Genomic DNA, 18,294 nt, shown 5'->3' on the forward strand with positions numbered 1-18,294 from the left:
GCTGCTAATGGTAGTAACAAAACAGTAAATGTGTTTGCAGGGCTTGAACTTTGAATGTTTCTGCCTTGCAAGTGATGGGGTTGTTAGAGAACACAACACTGCAGAACACCTTAAACAAACCGTCTTTTCAAGTGGAATTTAATGACTGCTCACAATGTGTCAGTGTAGCACAGGAACTGAAACCACTTCATAACCACTGCAGCAATGCTCAACACTAAACCCGCAGTGCACGACAATACCTGGTGCACCTCAGGTATTTCTAACTACCCCTGATCCCCAGTCACCAGGGGCACGCTCTCCTGGCACAGGGGTGAAGGGATTTCCCAAGCTCTTCTGTGAGGCTGGCCCAGATCTTGCTTCAGTCGCATGAGGTGGACTGGGAAATTAGGGAAGAAAACATCAGTGTCCAAAGGATGGGGGAAAACCGTTGTTGATGCTTCCAAGCAGCCAGCAAGGGAGGGCGGTGGCACTAAGGGGTTTTGCCGTCACTTGGGGACAGTGGGGAGCGTTGACCAGAGGGTTCTGTGGCAGAGTAAAGCTCCAGCATAGGAAACGCAAGGTTTCTGAACCCAGGAAGTTAATCGAACTCCTTCAGGCTTTGTACAAAGCAATCCTTTTTGTCTGGCAGTGGTTTCCCGAGCGCTCAGATGTGGCAGTGGTCCTGCTGCTGCCCCTTAGACAGCTTGCGCCGTTTGGCTTTGCTGTGTTGCATCCTTACTGGGTTGTGCTGGGCGCTTGGAATGGAGAGGGAGGAAAGCACGAGGGGTGCCTGGACACAGGGATGCTCCTATTCCTGCAATTACTTTGGTCAGTCTGCAGCTGCTTGGGCAGTGTTTTGCACTGATTTTGTTACTCCTACTTGTAGGCACTTGTTATTTCAGTCATTCAGAAATAACTGACTTAGATAAATGCTGAACAGTGACTAATACAACATCTATTTGTTCTGGCTCAAAATGATCTATAGCTTTTCCTTTTCACTGGCAATAAAGTTTAATCTATTCAAATGCTTCAAAAAGAAAACCCCTCATTGGGGCCATTAAGCAGTCATTAATTATTTTTGTTGTAGGTGACTGGAATGTCGGCGTAATGAAATATGCATTTCCTTGTACTTACAAAGAGCCAGGGCTTTGCGTGCATCACGTAGGCAGCAGTAGGTTTGCTCAGAGGAGAGGGGCAGGTCTGGTGTTGTGTCTGGGAAAATGTATCCTTTTTTGTTTGCTTTTGGGTTGTGTTTGTGTATCTTGACGGAGTTAACTTCCCCTGGGAAGGGTTCCTGATGCTCAGGAGGAGGGCGGTGGTACCCAGCAAGAGCAAGGCACAAAAGGCTTCTCCAAAACCCATTGCAAAGGGAAGGAGCAAACCTATAGAAGCCCAGCTCTGTGTGTGTGTGTGCTGTGTGATGCTTGGGGCAGATCAAGGCACCAGTGGCCGCACCTCTGGCAGAGGTGCAGTGTCTCCCATGGGTGCTGGCGTACGGGTGCAGCACAGCCCCAGGCAGTGCTCATACCACACACACAGCCCTGCCTGTGGCAGCAGCAGGTTGGGTCACCTCTTCCTCCCCTGAAGCTCACAGGGTTGAGCCTCCAGCACAGTCCCCAGTCCCTCTCCAGGACTTGCTCCTTCTCATGCTCCCCTTGCCGCCTTGGGACAGGAGCTGTGTTAAACACAGGCTGAGCACCGGCCGCTTTCACTGCTCTTGCTCCTCCTTGATCACAACCTCCTCTTGCTGTCACATCCCAGGAGAGCTGCATTTCATCCACTTCCAAGGTCACAGAGAAAGGGGAGACCCAGAATCTGGGTTTATGCCCTCCAGATCCACCAAAGTCAGCACAAACCTTGCACACAGGCACTGCCACCCCGGCTTGGTCCCATGTCCCCAGCCAAAGAGCATCCCAATGGGCAAGGATGGGCTTCCCTTGGAGCTCTCCCTCTGCAGGGTCTGACCAAGATCCCTCCAGGGGAACAGACGCACAGACCGTGCTGTTGCTGGAGGAAGAGGAGTGCAGCCAAGTCCCTGTGATCTCCTGTTGTTACAGCTTCGTCTTGAAGTGCTTATAGCACTCTCTTAGAAGTTTTTTTTCCGTACCGATTGTCCACCTGAGGATACGGGATCCCTTTGTAGGCATTAGTTTAATTAAGTTTCGCCCTGCTTCTTTGAGGCAGGGAAATTATGCTCCCTGGGTTCCTACACCTATGTAAACTGAGGCACAGAGAGGTTATGCATCTGCGGGAAAGTCCAGAGGCGGTTTGCAGGAGGGCTGGTTCAGGGGATGTGTTTCCTCACGAATGAAGAAAGAGAAGTCCTAAAAATCCAAAAGCCTCAGAAAAGCCTTGGAAAAGGGGAAATAATTTTTTGGAAAAGCTACACATTGAAGCAATTTTAAATAAAGCATTTGGAATCACAGCACAGCACTTGGCTTAGAATTACGATATTCTGGTGGGGAATAGGCTCTGCTTCAACCACCCCAGTTGTAAAGGTGGGTCAGCCCTCAGTTTAGGAAGGACAAAAAGGATTTTCAGTGCAAAATTGGAACTGCCAAAGGGAAAACAGCATAAACAAGGAGAGAGATGGGCGAGGATGCTGGGGAAAGGACAGTGGGAGCAGGCCTGGGAACTGGTTGTGTTGTGGATGCACAAGCAGTTCTTCCCTGCTGAGGACCTGGGAAATCACGGCTGTGCCCAAGGTATGTGCTTGTATCTGCTCTCATCCAGCACTGGAGCGAGGCTGGGCTTTGGCAGTTTGGGAAGTGCTTTTTCCTGCACAAGAAGGGGAAATGAAGAGATGAAAGGGTGGTGAGCTCAGACAGTGTGAAACAGCCCTGAGTAAGAGGGGAGGATGGGGGGAGAGATGGCAGCAGCCAAGCCTGGCCCGCTGTGCCCTTCTCCATCACTCCCTGCCAAGCAGGACCCTGCATGTCGAGGCACTGGGGAGTGCTCAGGGCTGCTGGCAGGTTCTCACCTGGTTGTGCTGCTTGGGCATGGCTACAAAAAGCCATAACAGGCAGGAACGGGCCCGTTTCCAAGGGGAATCACAGGAAGCTCAGCTGGCAGTTGGGCTCTTGGAGATACTGGAGGGCTCTCATACACATAGTGCTCCCCCCAGTTCTGCTGGGGCCAACACTAAGGCCTGAGGTAGGAAAGCTGTGTACCTGCCTCATGGTGGTGTGTATGAGCAGTGTTTATCTGATATTGGATGAATCCTGGCTGATTCTCCAGTTGCTGACACTTTCCAGACTGTATTTACAGTTTGAATGACTGAAAAGTGCAACTCCTTCGTAGGAAAATGTCTTCATCTAGAGCGGATCTGTCACTACAGTGGTGGTGATGAGCTTCCATCATAGTAGTAAGTTAAGGTGGTATCTAAAGATGGCACCAGTCATGTTGGCACTAAACGTGCATCTGATCACAGCTGTTAGATGGCTAGACACCAGTATCGTGTCTGTGCTTGGCTCTGCGCTGGTCTCTCCATGACAGAGCTGGGAGATGCTGCTTTCATGTTCTCCTCCCTGCAGCAATGAGGAGGATAAGGGCTGGAAGCGCAGCATTTCCCTGGCTCCATGGCGCTCTTTTCACCTTCCAGTGTATTTTTCGAAGGGGAAAGAGCTGGTTTTGGGGTGCAAGAAGGACACAAGAAGGGCAGGAGAGAGAAGAAAGAGTCCAACCTTCCCAACCTGGTCCACTTCAAGTCACTCAGGAGCAGGCTTCATCCACCAGCATGACTGGACCAGCTGGGACCTGGCAAAAAGGGATCTTGAGCCCCACATGTGGTGCCACAAGCCCCCGACCCTTATCTGAAGGCTGTGATACTCAGTGTCCCTGTGGAATTGGGAGCACTCGAGCTGCAAAGGATGTTGGTCATCACTTTGCAGAGCAGGGGGGTTTATCTGTGGGCAATTCATGTCCCACAGAAGCTGGGGAAAAGAAAGCAATAATTGAAGCCTCTTGCCCATTTAAAATACCTTCCATCAGAACTGAAGAACTGAAGCTGTTTTTTCCATTGCAGAAATTATTTGGCCTTGAACCATAGAGCCCTCACTTTGCTATTCTGCAATTGAATAGAGGCTTTTGTGGGGCCTTTTTAAAATAATTACTACAAAGCACTTGAAGAGGAGTTCTGATTGTCGTCTAGTTCTCATTTCATGCTTTCATGCCATTTCTGTTCGAGGATGGATCTTTTATGAAATGTCTGGTTTAGGTTACACCCTCCAGAACCTTATTATTTGCCTTAAAAAAAAATCCATCATAGGCAGGAGCATATTCTTTATGCTCTGCCATTAGTATAACTAAATTCATCAGAGTAATATTACTATTCATGCAAAATAGGTGTCGTCTTTCTTTAAACCTCTTGGCAAGTGGTTAAACTGATTTTAACAAGTATGCAGGGCCAACTTCTTAAAGCCTTGAAAAAGTCTGAAGATTCCCAGGCTGCAAAGGACTATTTACATGGTTAAAATTATACACATATATCCCCTCTACTTAAAACTGTCCCCTCATCATATAAGACCCTTGCAAATCCATTCTGACTTCAAAAGAAGGCAAAGTTCCTCTTCCAAGTATGTCTTTCTCCCTGTTAGCACAGCCGAGGTTGTGAGAGCCACTGAATTTAGCTCAAGGCCTGAATTTAGTTCAAGGCCCACATTTAGCTGGTGGTTTCATGGGTGCTTCTCCTATTGAAAGAGAATATTAATGAAAGGTCGTGTATTTTTAAAGCCCATTGAAAATGTGATTGTGGAGATAAAAGACCTAAAGGATTTTTAGCGATCCCATTGTCCACTCTTGTAATACAAACCCACTGTGAAAACATCACAAGTGGTGCCACAGAATCCTGTGGGATGCTTTCTTCTAAGCTGATTATCATGTTTCCAGATGACACCTTTCCTCCTTGGCTGTCCTTACCCCTCCGAATCCCAGCTCCTTTCCTGCAGCCCCTGCAACGCATGACTCTTAATGCCCCCAGTGCTCACAGAGGGAAAGCTTCAAAGCTGAGCGCATGGGAACTGATTGTTTTAATTCATAGCAATGGGCAGGGCGGGATATTTGCAAGCTTATTCAGCCAAGGAGCAGAAGGCCATGGTGTGGCTGGGGCAGGCAGGTGGAGCTGCACAGGCAGAACCTTCCTGAAGTAACCTGCATCACTCTGGGGAGCGATGAACTTGAAATGATGCTAAAAGGTTAAAAGCAGCATTCTCATCCAAGATCTTCATTTCATTGGGCTGCATTCGGGGAGCTGCTTGGGCCTGAGCTCTGTATCTTTATTACTCTCCTCCTGGACTGAAAACCTCTGGATAAATTCATGGAACTTCGGATTTTCCCAGGAAGGTACCAAGCTAGGAATCCTGTATCTGTTCAGGATCTTTGTCCCGTTTCCATTCTCATATTGGAGGTGGTCTCGGCACTAGGAAGTTACTGTGCTGATCCTAACAAGAAAAAGGGATGTGGCAAAGTGCTCTGGCCCAGGGATCACACAAAGCTACGTGTGATCCTGCTGCATCCCTGTGTTTTATCTGTTTTCTAACTGTTCTGAGCTGGGCTTGTATGCAAAATTGAGTGACATTGTCAGGCAAATGCTGCAAGTCACACGCTAGGCACATCTGTGCGAGCCCTCTCCTTTTCACAGATGTAAGCCTGGAAACCGAGATGCCAGAAGTTCATATCTCCTGTTTGATCTGGGTCATTGTTGAGGAAAATAAATACTTATATACATAACGTGGTGGGGGAGTGGGATAAATGGTCAACCACAAAGCACAGATCCAGATTTGGATCTAAATACCTTTAAAGTTCAGGAGTGCTCGTATCCTGGGAGCTGGTTCAAAGCCACCTCTAGAGTACATATACCTGTCTGGTTACTTCTTGTTGAACCTGTCTGACTTGAAGAGCGAGCAGAGGAATATCTTTCTTGCAAGCTTCTCATTAGAGAAAATATGAATTACAGAAAGTAACTCAATACCTACGTAGGCTTGTTGCCATTCTGCTTTCCCACTTTCTTCAAAGGACATTTATCCTGTATTTTGTGTGGATTCAAATCAACACACAAAGGAAAAATATGCATGCTTGTAAGCCCAGCAATCAGATGGGAATCTGCACTATGGGAGATGGAGAGATGTTGGTTGCAACCTTGTCTGGTCAAAAAGTCCCCATCTTGATTTGCTGCTAATACTTTGCAGGTAAAATGTTGTTTGAGGGGAAAAAACCAGGTAGGAATTTTATGAAGCATTAAGTGCATCCACTTACGGTGGGATTGCTTTTATTGTATTCTATGGGTGAAAGAGGACGGTGATGGAGCACAGGGCTGAATGTGACACTGCTGTCATATCAGAGTCCCTTTGTTTGCTCAGGGTAGTGTGGCCAGGGACCCATTTCTTAGGTGCTTTTGTAACAAACACAAACACTAGTGATGGCGATAACTTCCCTTGTTCCTCTGCAAATGGGTGATCTGTATTCTTCAGAGCTTAATGCTTTTTGTGTGTGTGGTTGAGCAGTATTTGGGCTTTGCAAGCAGAATCACAATGGCAAAATCCGTGCTGGCAGGCCCCTAACATTAGTTTGTAAAGCACCTCGGGATACCTGGGGTCTGAAAGGAACCTCTCTTTTATACCGTATCAATCTCGGCGCTCTCTCTAAAGTGCACTGCGTTTATTTGCAAGGCTTCTGAGCCGTGTTTCATGGTTGAAACGGGGCCATTAGGAGAATCCCCGGGAGCTCCCGGCAGTAGCAGCTGAGGCTGGGCTGGATTCGCATCCCCAGGACACACCGGGAGTGAATAGCCCAGCTCCTGCGCGAGAGTCCCGGCCCTCGGTGACCAGCTCATGGCAGCACTAATTAAGAAGCAGTCAGCTCTCGCTTTCAAAGCAGAAAGGCTGTCAGCAGGCGAAGGGAGAAATCCCTTTCCCTTGCCAGGAGGCTGGTTAGTGGGACAACCGCTGGACAAAACTGCGGACAGCACAAAGCGCTCAGCCCGCCTCTCCGTACAATGGGATGTGGGTCTTTGAAATGCAAAAGTTACGTAGCCGCTGCCTTCCGCAAAGAGGAGCGAAGAAAAGTGGTGGAGAACAGAACCCAATTGCACTTCCCTCGGTTTTTTTTTTTTACTTTATTAAGGCTGTTTAAGGTTCTTTTGATCTTGCTGAGGTATTTATTATCATAGACTATTTGTTATGAATGGTGGCACCATTGAGAAGCAAAGAGAATTAACTTTGTGCTGAAGGGGGTTAGCTTTACAGCACAAAGCCCTGGGGCTTTGTAGCATGAAGGGTGCTGGGTGCAGACCCTTACTGAGGGGTGAAAGGCAACGGGACTGTGAACTGGGCAGGGTGGCACATCCTGAGGGTGCAGCAGCGGGATGGGGCTCCTGGTGATGTCCCTCTGCCTGAGCCCCACATGCAGCTGTAAATCAAGTTCGGTGCCAAGCAACGCATGGACCCTTTTAAAACAATAGTGCCAGAGCCACCGCCTGTGAACTGATTTTTCCCTCTTCCCCGGTCCCACATAGGGTTTCACACAGAGGCACCACCTCCTTTCAGCACATCCCAACCCTCAGTAAAAGCAGCATTGGCCGCATTTGCCTTTGGATAGGCTGGATGTTCATAACTCAGCAGAGAGCAAAGCCCTCCCTGGGAAGTGCTGTGGTGGAGGGTATTTGTCCCCTCTCTGCACAAGCCCTTTCCTACCCCATAGAGCAGTTTTTGAGGGGAAGAGGCATGAGCTGCCCCAAGGGGTTGAGTGTATGAGACTGGGAAGGAGGCACCCTCCAGCAAGGTCTGCATGGGGAAGGGGAACAAAGCCCTGAGGTTTATGGGGGCTTCATCCCAGGATCACTTGTTCATGACCCTGAGTGATATCAGAGGGTCCTTCTTCCTATCAGTTGAAGTTGCAGCATCAAGCCTTAGATCTGTGAACTGTGTTCAGGTAGGAAAGTTGTGTTAATTAACCTTGTAATGTGTAACCAGTGAAATTCCACCTGGAATATCATAGAATCATGGAAAGGTTTGGGTTGGAAGGGGCCTTAAAGCTCACCCAGTTTCAACCCCCTGCCATGGGCAGGGACACCTTCCACTAGGGCAGGTTGTCAGATATCCATCCTCCGAGCACCTAAAGAGCAGAACAATGTCAACAAATTGGATGGGATTCAGAGAAGAGCAATAAAAATGATGAAAGGGCTGGCCTGATTTATGAGGAAGGATTAAAAGAGTTACATATGTTTAGCTTGGCAAAATGATGGCTAAGGGAGGGATGCAGTATCTGTCTGCAAGTATGAGAGGGGTGTAAATACCTAGGGAGGATGGGAATTATTTAGCCTGGTTGAAGTGGGAGTAATAAGATTAAATAAAGGAAATAATCTTTGTGACTGGGTTGAAGGAAAAAATTCTTCATGGTTAGAGCCTGTTTCCATGTGGAATAATCTCCCAAAGGAAATAGGTGAAACCTCAGGACTTACATTGAGAGGAGTCGGGGGGAGCAAAGCACCAGGGAGAACGACACCGGGAGTTTGGAAAAAGCCAATTCCTGTGATTCCATCCGTGCCATGAGAGCAGTTGGGATGTTTATATCCAGACATTGACTGATGCTTTGATGTGGGGAGGGAAAACTGGGCAGGGGAGAGAAACAACAACAATTGTACAAATCATCTATGTCCTTAGAGCTGCAAATTCCAACGGGAAGAAATTCAAGCCGTTAGTGCAAGATTCCCAAAGAGTGCCACTGCCAAGCTGTCAGGAAGGGTTGTGAAACCCCATCCCGTGGCGTGATGGGGAGGCAGCTGACCTCCTGCATCCAACAGCGCTCATGGATCAGCCCCTGTGTAACAAAGCAGCTCGGGGTGGAGTGGGAATCAAATTAGAGCAATTAGCAGGCTTCTAGATCCCCTAATAGCTTCGTATTTGTACAGTGCTTTTTCTAGCAATAATCATAAGAAAAGGGTTTTTTCCCCCTGTAATTGTGAAAAGAAGTTAAAAAAAAAATGGTAACAATATGAAGAGAGCAAGTCCATGTTACAAACAAGAACCATATGTTGACTTATCATGGGAAATATGTAAATACAGGCTCGAGCTGATCCAGAGCACATGTTGCTAGTCATGAAGCAGCTATTTAAAATTCCATGGCTGGATCATTAACTTCACAGTATCCTTTATGGAAGACAACCGAGGGCAAATAATCCGAGTGGCACCGAAAATAGCCCTTTTCTGGAGAGATCTCATTTAGCTGGGTCTGATAGGAAGCCCTTTGTGATCTGTCAGCTGAATCAGCGCTGGGTCTCCTCCACACTGGTGAACTGGGGTGGCTTCCTCCTGCACCAGTAACATGTCCTGGTTCACAAATCTCCTTTGGGTGCTCAGATTGCACCAGGGTGAGCAGAATAGCCACAGAAAGTGCTAAGTGGTGGCTCGCCCCTCGCTCCCATTTGAATGTGGTTTACCTGGAAGGATGTGGTGATTGATCACAAGGAGGAAGGTTTCTCTAAAGCTTGCGTTCAGATCTTTGCTTTGCTGCTTATTTTCTTAGTCATCTGGGCAGGTCACTTCTGCCTATCATCTCTTTTCTTTCCTCAGTCGATCCAGATGAGATGACTTCTCTCTGGGGCCAGCCGTGATCAAAGCAGGTCTAGATTGAAAGAGATTCCATAATTAGGCAAAAAACTCATAAAAAGCAAGAAAGAGATCCTGGACCCCAGAGAAGGCTCTGCCTGAAGCAATCGCTTTAGAGCAGTGAAAGGATGGATTTAGACTAAAGCAGTAACCTGGATGGGCATCACCTCATCCCTCTTGGGCTGTGCAGGGAGGAAAACCTCCCTGGAGCCTGTTCATGTGGCCCCTCTTTGGGCATATTAGTGCAGCAGCATCTGCAGAGGGCTCTCAGCAGGAGGCACGGTGAGGGGCTGAGCAAGCTGCAGCTTAGGCATTGCTAAGGCCAGGAAATCAGGATGAAGCATGTCAGCATCCTGGGTTTCCATCCCAGAACGCTGGCTTGAGGCAGCATTTGCACAAGTCCTGATGTGCACATGCTGGGGTATTGCTCAACACTGTGAAGAGGGAAATAAATACAAATCTAGTCCTGTGTCATGGACAAAACCCAGAGCCCAGCTTGGTCAGCCACGAGCTCTGCAGTGCTGAACGTGAGCTGCCTGTGCAGCAGCAAGGGAGCTCATAGACAGGCTGCCCAATGGGGTTTGGGTACCAGCTGCTCAATGTGAGATGCTCTGTAAGTGGTCCATGGGATGAGCACATTCTGAAGGAGATGGGAAGGGCTGAATGTAAGAGTAAGTCTGGCCCCACCACAGCATCTGTCTGCTGAGGGATGCAGCCGGGGTCAGTGCAACATAGGAAGACCTCTCTGATAATGGGAAAGGCCCCTGTGGACTCTATAATGGGATAGAACAACCTGCTGAAGATGATTTAAATGTCTTTGCAGTATTTGGGAGGGACAGAGGGAAAAGGAACAACTTCCATCACTTGGTGTCTCCTGTGCCATGCAGAAGCAGGTTCCTTCTGCCCTTTCTCTTGCTCTTTACTTCACTGCTGGATCATGTACCTGAACTGCAAAGTGCAGGTACATTGTCCAAGCTGCACCTTGGTTTGCCCGGGTTTGTTGGAGCAGTGCTCAAACCACTGCAAAGCAACTGCTGCCATTCAGTTTAATATCTGATTCTCCATGTCCAGGCTGTACGTCCTTGCTTATTTTTCTTCTCTGTTATTGGCCTTGTTTTCTGTTCAGCCCTGTAATTTATCACAAGGGAAATGTAGCCCTTTTTTATTATCATTAGGGTTTTACTGTGCTTTAAACAGGGTGAAACCTGTTCCTGTGGAAGTCTGGGTGGATTCCGGGGGAGTGATGGGTAGATCTGCAGGGCTGGATCTGCTGGGGGAGGGATCAGGGCCATCTTCTGACTTGCCAGCACTCGAGTTGACAGTCTAAGCCTGGCTTTTTCTATGCCTTTTAGTAAATAACAGGACAGTAGCTAGGTTAAAACAATCTCTCTTACACACATGCAGCAGTTCCCTAACCATGCAGTGCCAGCAGGGTTCCAGTTATCCCTTTTGCAGCAGAATCACATGGAAAATGCACAAAGTTCCCAACTCTGTCTTAGGGACTGCTCATCACTGCACATAGCGAAAGCACTTGGCCCAAGCAGGCTCTTGGTGCGGGGCAGGATGGTGGCTTCGTGCTTCTGGGTGTGAAGGTGGGGATAGTGGAGTGTGGCTGGGTTTGGGATGGGGTTGGGATGTCCTAGGGGCAATGTAGGGCTGGGGGCCTGCATGGGGACCCATCTTCTGCAGAGCATCACTTCAAGCTCTGGTTCCCGTATTGAGGAGCTGTAGATGAGCAGGGGGAAGCTTTAACCAAACCACTGCCTTTGCCATCTCCTGATAACAATGAGTTTGTTTAAACTTCCATGATTTTTTGAGAGGAAGCAATGTTTGCTCTTTTGTTGGTTTGGGTTTTTTCCCCTCTGTGTTTTGACAGTTTTGTTTCACTGGGGCACTTTTATGAGCGGCGTTTTATTATTTTACTGTGTTATTCATCTACATTTTAATTGCACACAATAAAACTTGAAAGCTCCCAGCAGAGAAAATCCTATAGCACTTCCCATCCTGTCCCAGTGGGGACGAATTGCTGGGGTCATGTCGTTTGTCAGCAAGCAGGGCTGAGCCCTTTGTAGGAAACACTCTGATTTCCCTCAAGTATAACAGCAGCAACTTCTAACTGGGGCTGTCAAACGGTTCCCTTTAACCTGCCTTCGGTTTGGGTGTGTTTTGAAGGGAGCAGCTGTTGGTTGGAGGCAGGACAAGGAAAACCCAAGAGGACCAAGTCTTGGGTGAAGTGTGGCATCTCAGAATCCATGACTGGTATCCAGAACACCAGGGGAGGATCCATGCCCCTGGAACAGCTCTGCTTTGCATCCCCCGCCCTGCACTGCTTGGGTTTGGGTTAACTGCAGAAAGTTGTCTCAACCCCATTCATATTCACTGAGTACAGCTGGGTTTGGTTCTGGTCTCCAAACCTCAAAATTCCCAGCTAAATGTCTCCAGGGAAATCCATATAACCCCCCCCCCGTGAAGCTCTGTGGGGTTTGGAGAGCATTCCCCATCCAATACAGGAGCACAGCCGAAGAGCTGAGCCCACCCTGATCCTATGCAGCAGATTCCAACCCCATGGTGATGCAGTGGTTGGGCTCTGTGCATGAGATGTGGAGCTTGTGCTTGGTTCCATGCAAGCACAAGCCAACACCTTGCACTTGAAAGAGTAACTCCCTTTCCCCTCCACCTTTCCATGGGTCTCCATTGCCTGACAGTCTCCTTCTATTTGTAATTATTAGAAGGAAAAGAAATAAAGGCATAAAAAAAGACAAAGTTTTCATGCAGAAAATGAAGCAGCTCAAATTGCAACCAGCAAAAAAAAAGAGTCTTCTATGAAAACATCATCCATTCCTTCTCCCTCCCCCAGCTGATGGTTAAGGGGATCAGAGGCAGGACTGCAAGGCAGCATTTAAATCAGCCTGGCTGCTAGCTTCATATATTAGTGCACCTGTGTTTCTCATCAAACGTGCTACCAAAAGGACTGGTTAGAAGTGCTTTGATCTGCCTTTAAATATCCCCAAACATCAGGAACTGGAGGTATTTTAATCTGATTTTACTGGAACTGCGCCGATTTAAGGGAAACAGAACCCAAAATTAAGTTCATATTTTCCATCAGTCCCCGGAGTTTGGAAGGAGGAGATTTTTCCTGTGAGTGGGGATGGCAGGAGAATAACCTCAGCTCTCTGCTATCATTGTGCTGGGTGGATGGTCGGAGAGAGGCAGGGAAATCTTTGGAGCAGCGCTTTGCCATCAGCTGCTTAGAGCAGAATCAAGGTGCTCCTTCCTTTTAGACTGCTTTTTGTGGGGTTTTTCTGCAGTTTCTTTCCCCATAGCATTTAAAATCTGAGTTTATCTCCATAACTATAAAGCACACGAGATGCTTTCACATGCAATCCCTCATAGCCAGCATCTCTTCATTCAAGACCATGGCATTTCTTGTCCTCAGGTTTGAATGTGACTCCTCTGGAGCAAAGTCCTGAGAGTGATCTCAATGCCCAGGGTCTGATTTCACCTCAGTTTGCCTTACTCCACTGCACACCCCCATTTCTCTTGAGGGAGCACTAGCAATCCTCTCTCCATCTTACCCCATCCTGCTCCAGCACGGAGACTTTCTCTGTCGGATCAGTGGTCAAGCATGAATTCAAGACCAAGTTGGATGGGGCTTGGAGCACCCTGGTCTAGTGGAAGGTGTCCCTGTTCATAGCAGGGCAGATGAGCTTTAAGGTCTCTTCCAACCCAATCTGTTCTGACATTCTGAGTGGTATCCCATTAGCTCCCAGCCCCATTTGCAGGGCAGGACTGAGCCCCGAGACTCAAACAAAACTGCTTCCTATGTTCCCTTCCACATCCCATTTTCCCTTCCCTGTGCTGTGTTTGTGCAAGGCAAAGTCAGGCTTTGACATGACACTATTATTAGCTCTTTCTCTCCTGCGTCAGAACCTCTGCTGGTGTCACCTGGCAGCGCCCTGGTGACTCGGAGCTGAGGATTGAGCCTGGAGAGCAGCTGTAACAAGGAGTTTATTCTCAGGCTACCTGCTCAGCAGATGTTTCTGTTTGTTTGGGTCCGTGTTTACTTTCATTCTGCTCCTAATGTGCCTTTTATAATGTCTTCTGGCAATACTGGTAGACCTGCGCGGGGTGGATGATGGCCTCTGTAGTTAAGGCGAAGCTCGGGCAGCTCTGAGCTCTGTTATCTTCAGATCTCTCCAGTTAGACTGAAGAACTTGCAAAAACACTCTGCTGTGAGCCTTGTTCCCAGGACAGCACAGGATTTTCCCAGTGCTCCTGCATGTCCCTGGGCTCCTCTCCCTGCAGGAATCGTTGCATCTCACTGCGAGCCATTCAGTGGCTCCAGGTGCTGCCCCTTCAAAGCCCATCTCCTTCCCAAGCTTGCCCAATGGCTGCTACATGCTGCAGGTTCCCTTTCACTTCATTCCTAGCTAAAACCCCTTGATTTAAAAAAGCAGGAGGTTTTTTGAGCAACTGAGGCTGGCTGAAAGCACAGGGAAGAGGGATGTGTAAGCACAGGGAAGAATGAGACCGCTCTTGGTGCGGTGGTGGTGGGCTCACCAGAAATAAGATGCATGCCCAGACAGGCCAGGCTGCGGGATTATCTCCCACCCTGAGAATAATGAAAGAAGAGACTTTTCTTTCCCCTGTGGCCGATTGTTTGGCTGGATGTGGATTGAGTGCTCGGGCTCAGATAAAGGCTGGAGGCTTGGTGATGATATCAAACAGGCAGTTGGAGCTTGGGGCCAGCCAAGTTGTCATTTCCTAATGCTGCTGTTGCTGTCACCCAGCCTTCTGGGGCACTGAGGAGTGTGGAGTGAACTGTTACAAAGCCTTCTGAAAAAGCAAGTCAAAGCCTTATTCCCGAGCTGTTCTCTCCTCGGCAGCCCCAGCTCTGCTTTCCTCTTGGATATTGTGCTAAACTTCAGCATTTGATCACACACAAAAAAAAAGAGAGGAAAGATAAAACATAAAGGTAGAAATCAATGGAGCCTTTAAACAGGGCGCTGTGAAAGAGGCTGCGCTTTGCTGTTGTCTTTCTGAACCCTGTGAAACGCTGGGAAACTGTTTTTAATAAACAAGAGTTCAAACAGTGGGGCTCCGTAGCCAACAGTCACGCCTTAAACTCCAAACTTTACATGAAAACTCTCGGATCCCTTTGAACTCTTTTTTCCCTCCCTGGCAGAGGATTCCAGTGTTTATGCATTTTTGGGAGATTGCTGGCGGGATCATGAGGAGGGTTTTAATATAGGGGTTTTTGAAACAATCTCCTGCCTTCAGAAACCATTAATGCCCACTAAGGAACATCAAGGCAGCGCTTTGAAGTGCCTTCTGGCTACAGCCCTCTTACACCCTTTGGTTACTGTGCAATCAAATCATTAAATGGAGTCTACAAAACTTCTTTTACCTGGTAATTAAACGCCCCATGTTGGACAGGGGCAAGGGGGTTCTAAAGGCATTTCGGAGCTACAAAGACTCAAACACAAAAGCACTGCGTGCTACTGGAGTGAGGGAGTAGACACTTTCTCCCTACTTTGGCAACCTGTCGCACAGGCAAGGTGAGAGCGAGCCCTCCTCTTCCCGGCTCAACCAAGGTCAGGGCAGTGAATCCCGAAGGGGAAAGGGCAGAGCCATAAATTAGCAACGTTGAACTCTCAAACTTTTCCTTTTTTCTCTCCATTTGTTTGTTTGCTTTGGAATCAACAGCGAGGAAGAAAAAGTCGGAAATAGTCTTTTGGCTGCTTCATCAAATGCTGAGTTAGGGCCAGCTGCCATCCCGAAAGGCCATGGAGCCCGCCTTGGACACGAGCTGTCCCTGAAGGCTTTGGGCGTTTGGCTCGGTCAGGGCAGTGGCTCTCGGGAATGCCGGGATGGGAATGCCACCGTGCTGGGTGGTGCAGGGACATCAGCACCGAGCTGTGCTTGGCAGGACTCAAGCTCATCCTATTCTGGAAGAACAAAGGGCGTTTTGGTGACAGGTTCAAAAGAGCAGGGCAGGTTTGTGATGGCGTGTGCTGTGATCCAGTAATAATTCCCCGCAGGATGCTCCTGCGGAAACTCATCTCCCTTCAAGGTACCCTTTTGATGGAAGCTTTCTGAGACCTGGTTGTTTCACTTCCCAGAAGTTAGCTGAGAAAGTTTTCTCTGGTTCCAACCTAAATTGGCCCTTCCTTCCTGGAGCTCTGCTTTGATCTGGGCATTTGAATCTCAATGCAAAACTCTGGTGCTTTTGCCTGGTTTTTGCATGGCAGCAACACAGGGCAGGGTTTAACCCCTGCCCAGCCATTCCCCACCTGCATGTGCCATCAGCTGCCCCCTTGTTATTCCCAAATCATCTTTGGATACCAGCTGGATTTATAGCATCTGTCCCAGGAGCCGTGTCCGGTCCCCAAACCCCATCCTTCGCCTCTGCCCTGCTGGGGCCAGTGGGAGCTTGGTTGGTTGATGTCTGAAGGCAAAGACCCATCACCTGCTGTGTAATCCTTTATGTCTGTCCTTGTAGATGAGAGACTTTCTGGTTGACAGCTCACTGTGAAACGTCTGAAGAGGACGTTGTGCTTGTGCTGGAAAACCTTTAGAGATGGAAGGGGTTTGGGTAACAGGAGCTTTGGAAAAGGCACAAAGCTTTTGTTCTTGGCTGTTACAGCCACCTGCAAGTACTTCAAAGGGGTGGAGGGGTTTTGTTGGTTCATATTTTAGGGCTGGATGAGACCTTCAGTGTCAACTGGGCTCCTTCATAGGGGTGATGCTGAGCTTTCAGCTCTGAAAGCGAGGGCAAAGGGAAGAGCCGAAGTAGGAGCATCCCGGCCATGCATCCTGCTTATCCCGGGTCTTTTGAAGCATTTAGGGGGGAATAAGAGCTCACTTTGAGCCAGCCCAGCAGAAGGGAAGGTGAGGAGAGCTGCGATGCTGGTGGGAGCGGGAGCAGGGAGCGCTGTGACTGCAGATGAGGAGGCAGCGCTGGCGCCGTGCATCAGGAATGACGAGGCGGCCGTTTCAAAGCAGGATGAGCTGTAGGGCTCAGAGATGTTCCCGACTCCTGCAGGGCCCAAGACAAACGTTGAAAGGCAGAATTCCCAGAGGGTCTTTCTGCTTCCTTTTTATTTATTTTTTTAACCCAAAATAATAACAATAAGGCAAGATCTACCTGTCAAACCTCATCCAGTGAAGTGCTGAATTAAGGGAGCTGAGACTTAATGGGCTTTCTTCCCTAAAAATAGCTCCTCCTCATGAAAGAGATGAAGGGCATTGCCCAGGGAGGTCAGCCAAAACTGGCTGAAATTATGCTACTGCCTAGATGTGATGTCCAAAATTAGCCTCCCCTCTTGCTGCGTGGGTTCAACGCTCTCTGAAGATTAAACGCATCACAACACTCATTTAATTGAGAAGAGAGGCTAAAACATACGGCATGGCAGGGTTTAAGTGTTAGAGAGCCTCAGCCTGGGACTCGTCATCGTGATTAGCAGCGTGCTAATGAAAGCAAGGGGGAAGGAGCGTGTGTGTGCATGGCTGGGCAAGGCTGCGGGCAGCAATCGGGGATGTCACTAGGAAGAACGGGAAGGAGCTGAACTAGAGCTGCTTTCAGCATCCAGAGCGAGTCTGGTCCCCTCTTCCGAGGGGAAGGGAGATGATTTGCCTTAAATAATTCTCCATCCTCCTCTGTGTGAGTGTTTTCTGGGCTCTGTGATTAAGAGGGAGCGTTTGACAGCGATGGGATAAGAGCCCCGTTTACAGCCCCAGTGCTCCTTTCGTGTTTTCCTCTTTAATTAATCTGAGGTTGCTGCAGGAGTGCAGTGCTTGGAGGAAGGTGTTTGAGGAACAGGAGGTTAATGGAAGGTGAAAGAGAAAGGGAATGATGCTGCCGATGTGAACCAGCAGCACCTCCAGCCCAGCCAGTGCACAACTGATCTATGGGATTAGAGGGAATAAAATCCATAGGTAAAGGGGAGAGATGAACCTCAGGGAGACTTGGGAAAGGAAAGTGCTGCAGATTCCAGCATCCAGGAAAAGGAGGGAGTTTTCATGGGACTTCAGCTCAAAGCACCCTCCCCAATACTGACACTGTTAAAAATAACACAGAGCCTACAATCTGTTTACTTATAAAGGGATTTTGTCACTGTTTTGGGGTCTTTTACTGTTCAAGAACTGGGTTTGCAGAAGGGCTCTGGAAGGGTACGGACAGAGGCGATGTGCCTCGGGGTGCTGTAAATGGTGTGTTGTGAAGGATGGGAGCCTCCCATCCCCTCAGAGGGGCTGCAGGATGGTGGCAGGTCACTTTGTGCATTGGTTTTATGGAGAAAGGATTCCCAAGTTCCTGTATCCACTCCTGGTCCTCGGTGCTTCCCGTCTCCAGGAACGTTGGAAGTTTGAGCTGGTTTTACCAACTGAGAACACCACTGGATGTAGGCACCTGTATCAGGGACGTGTCCCCACCCTGCCATGGGGCTGGGACGCCTCTTCCCAAGGCACAAACCTCTTCCAATGAGGATGTTCCAGTGCTTGTGAGTCAGTGTCCTCAGTGCGTACTGACACTGTCACCACCTCCTGTGCTCGCTGCGAACTGGAATTGAGCAGAGAGGGAGGTTAGGACTTGAGGGGGCTGTAACATCATTTTACTGTAAGCTCCCGATTGTGGGGGCAGGCTCAGGTGTGGTTTTGGGCACTGACTCAGACCTTCTGCACTCTTCGAGCCAGGCAATGCCACGCATTGAGG

General features: G+C 48.7%; 1 protein-coding gene across 2 annotated transcripts in view; it reads left to right on the top strand.

Moving 5' to 3' along the window:
* The window catches only part of RGS9 (regulator of G protein signaling 9), a 129,972-nt gene that overhangs the window by 106,931 nt on the left and 4,747 nt on the right, over window positions 1-18,294 (top strand). The gene's annotated exons all lie outside the window — the stretch shown is intronic.

The sequence above is a fragment of the Pezoporus flaviventris genome, unplaced genomic scaffold (assembly GCF_033815535.1).
Source record: "Pezoporus flaviventris isolate CSIRO_AGI_PZ_B2104156 unplaced genomic scaffold, CSIRO_AGI_Pfla_v1 ptg000020l, whole genome shotgun sequence".
Classification (NCBI taxonomy): Eukaryota; Metazoa; Chordata; class Aves; order Psittaciformes; family Psittacidae; genus Pezoporus; species Pezoporus flaviventris.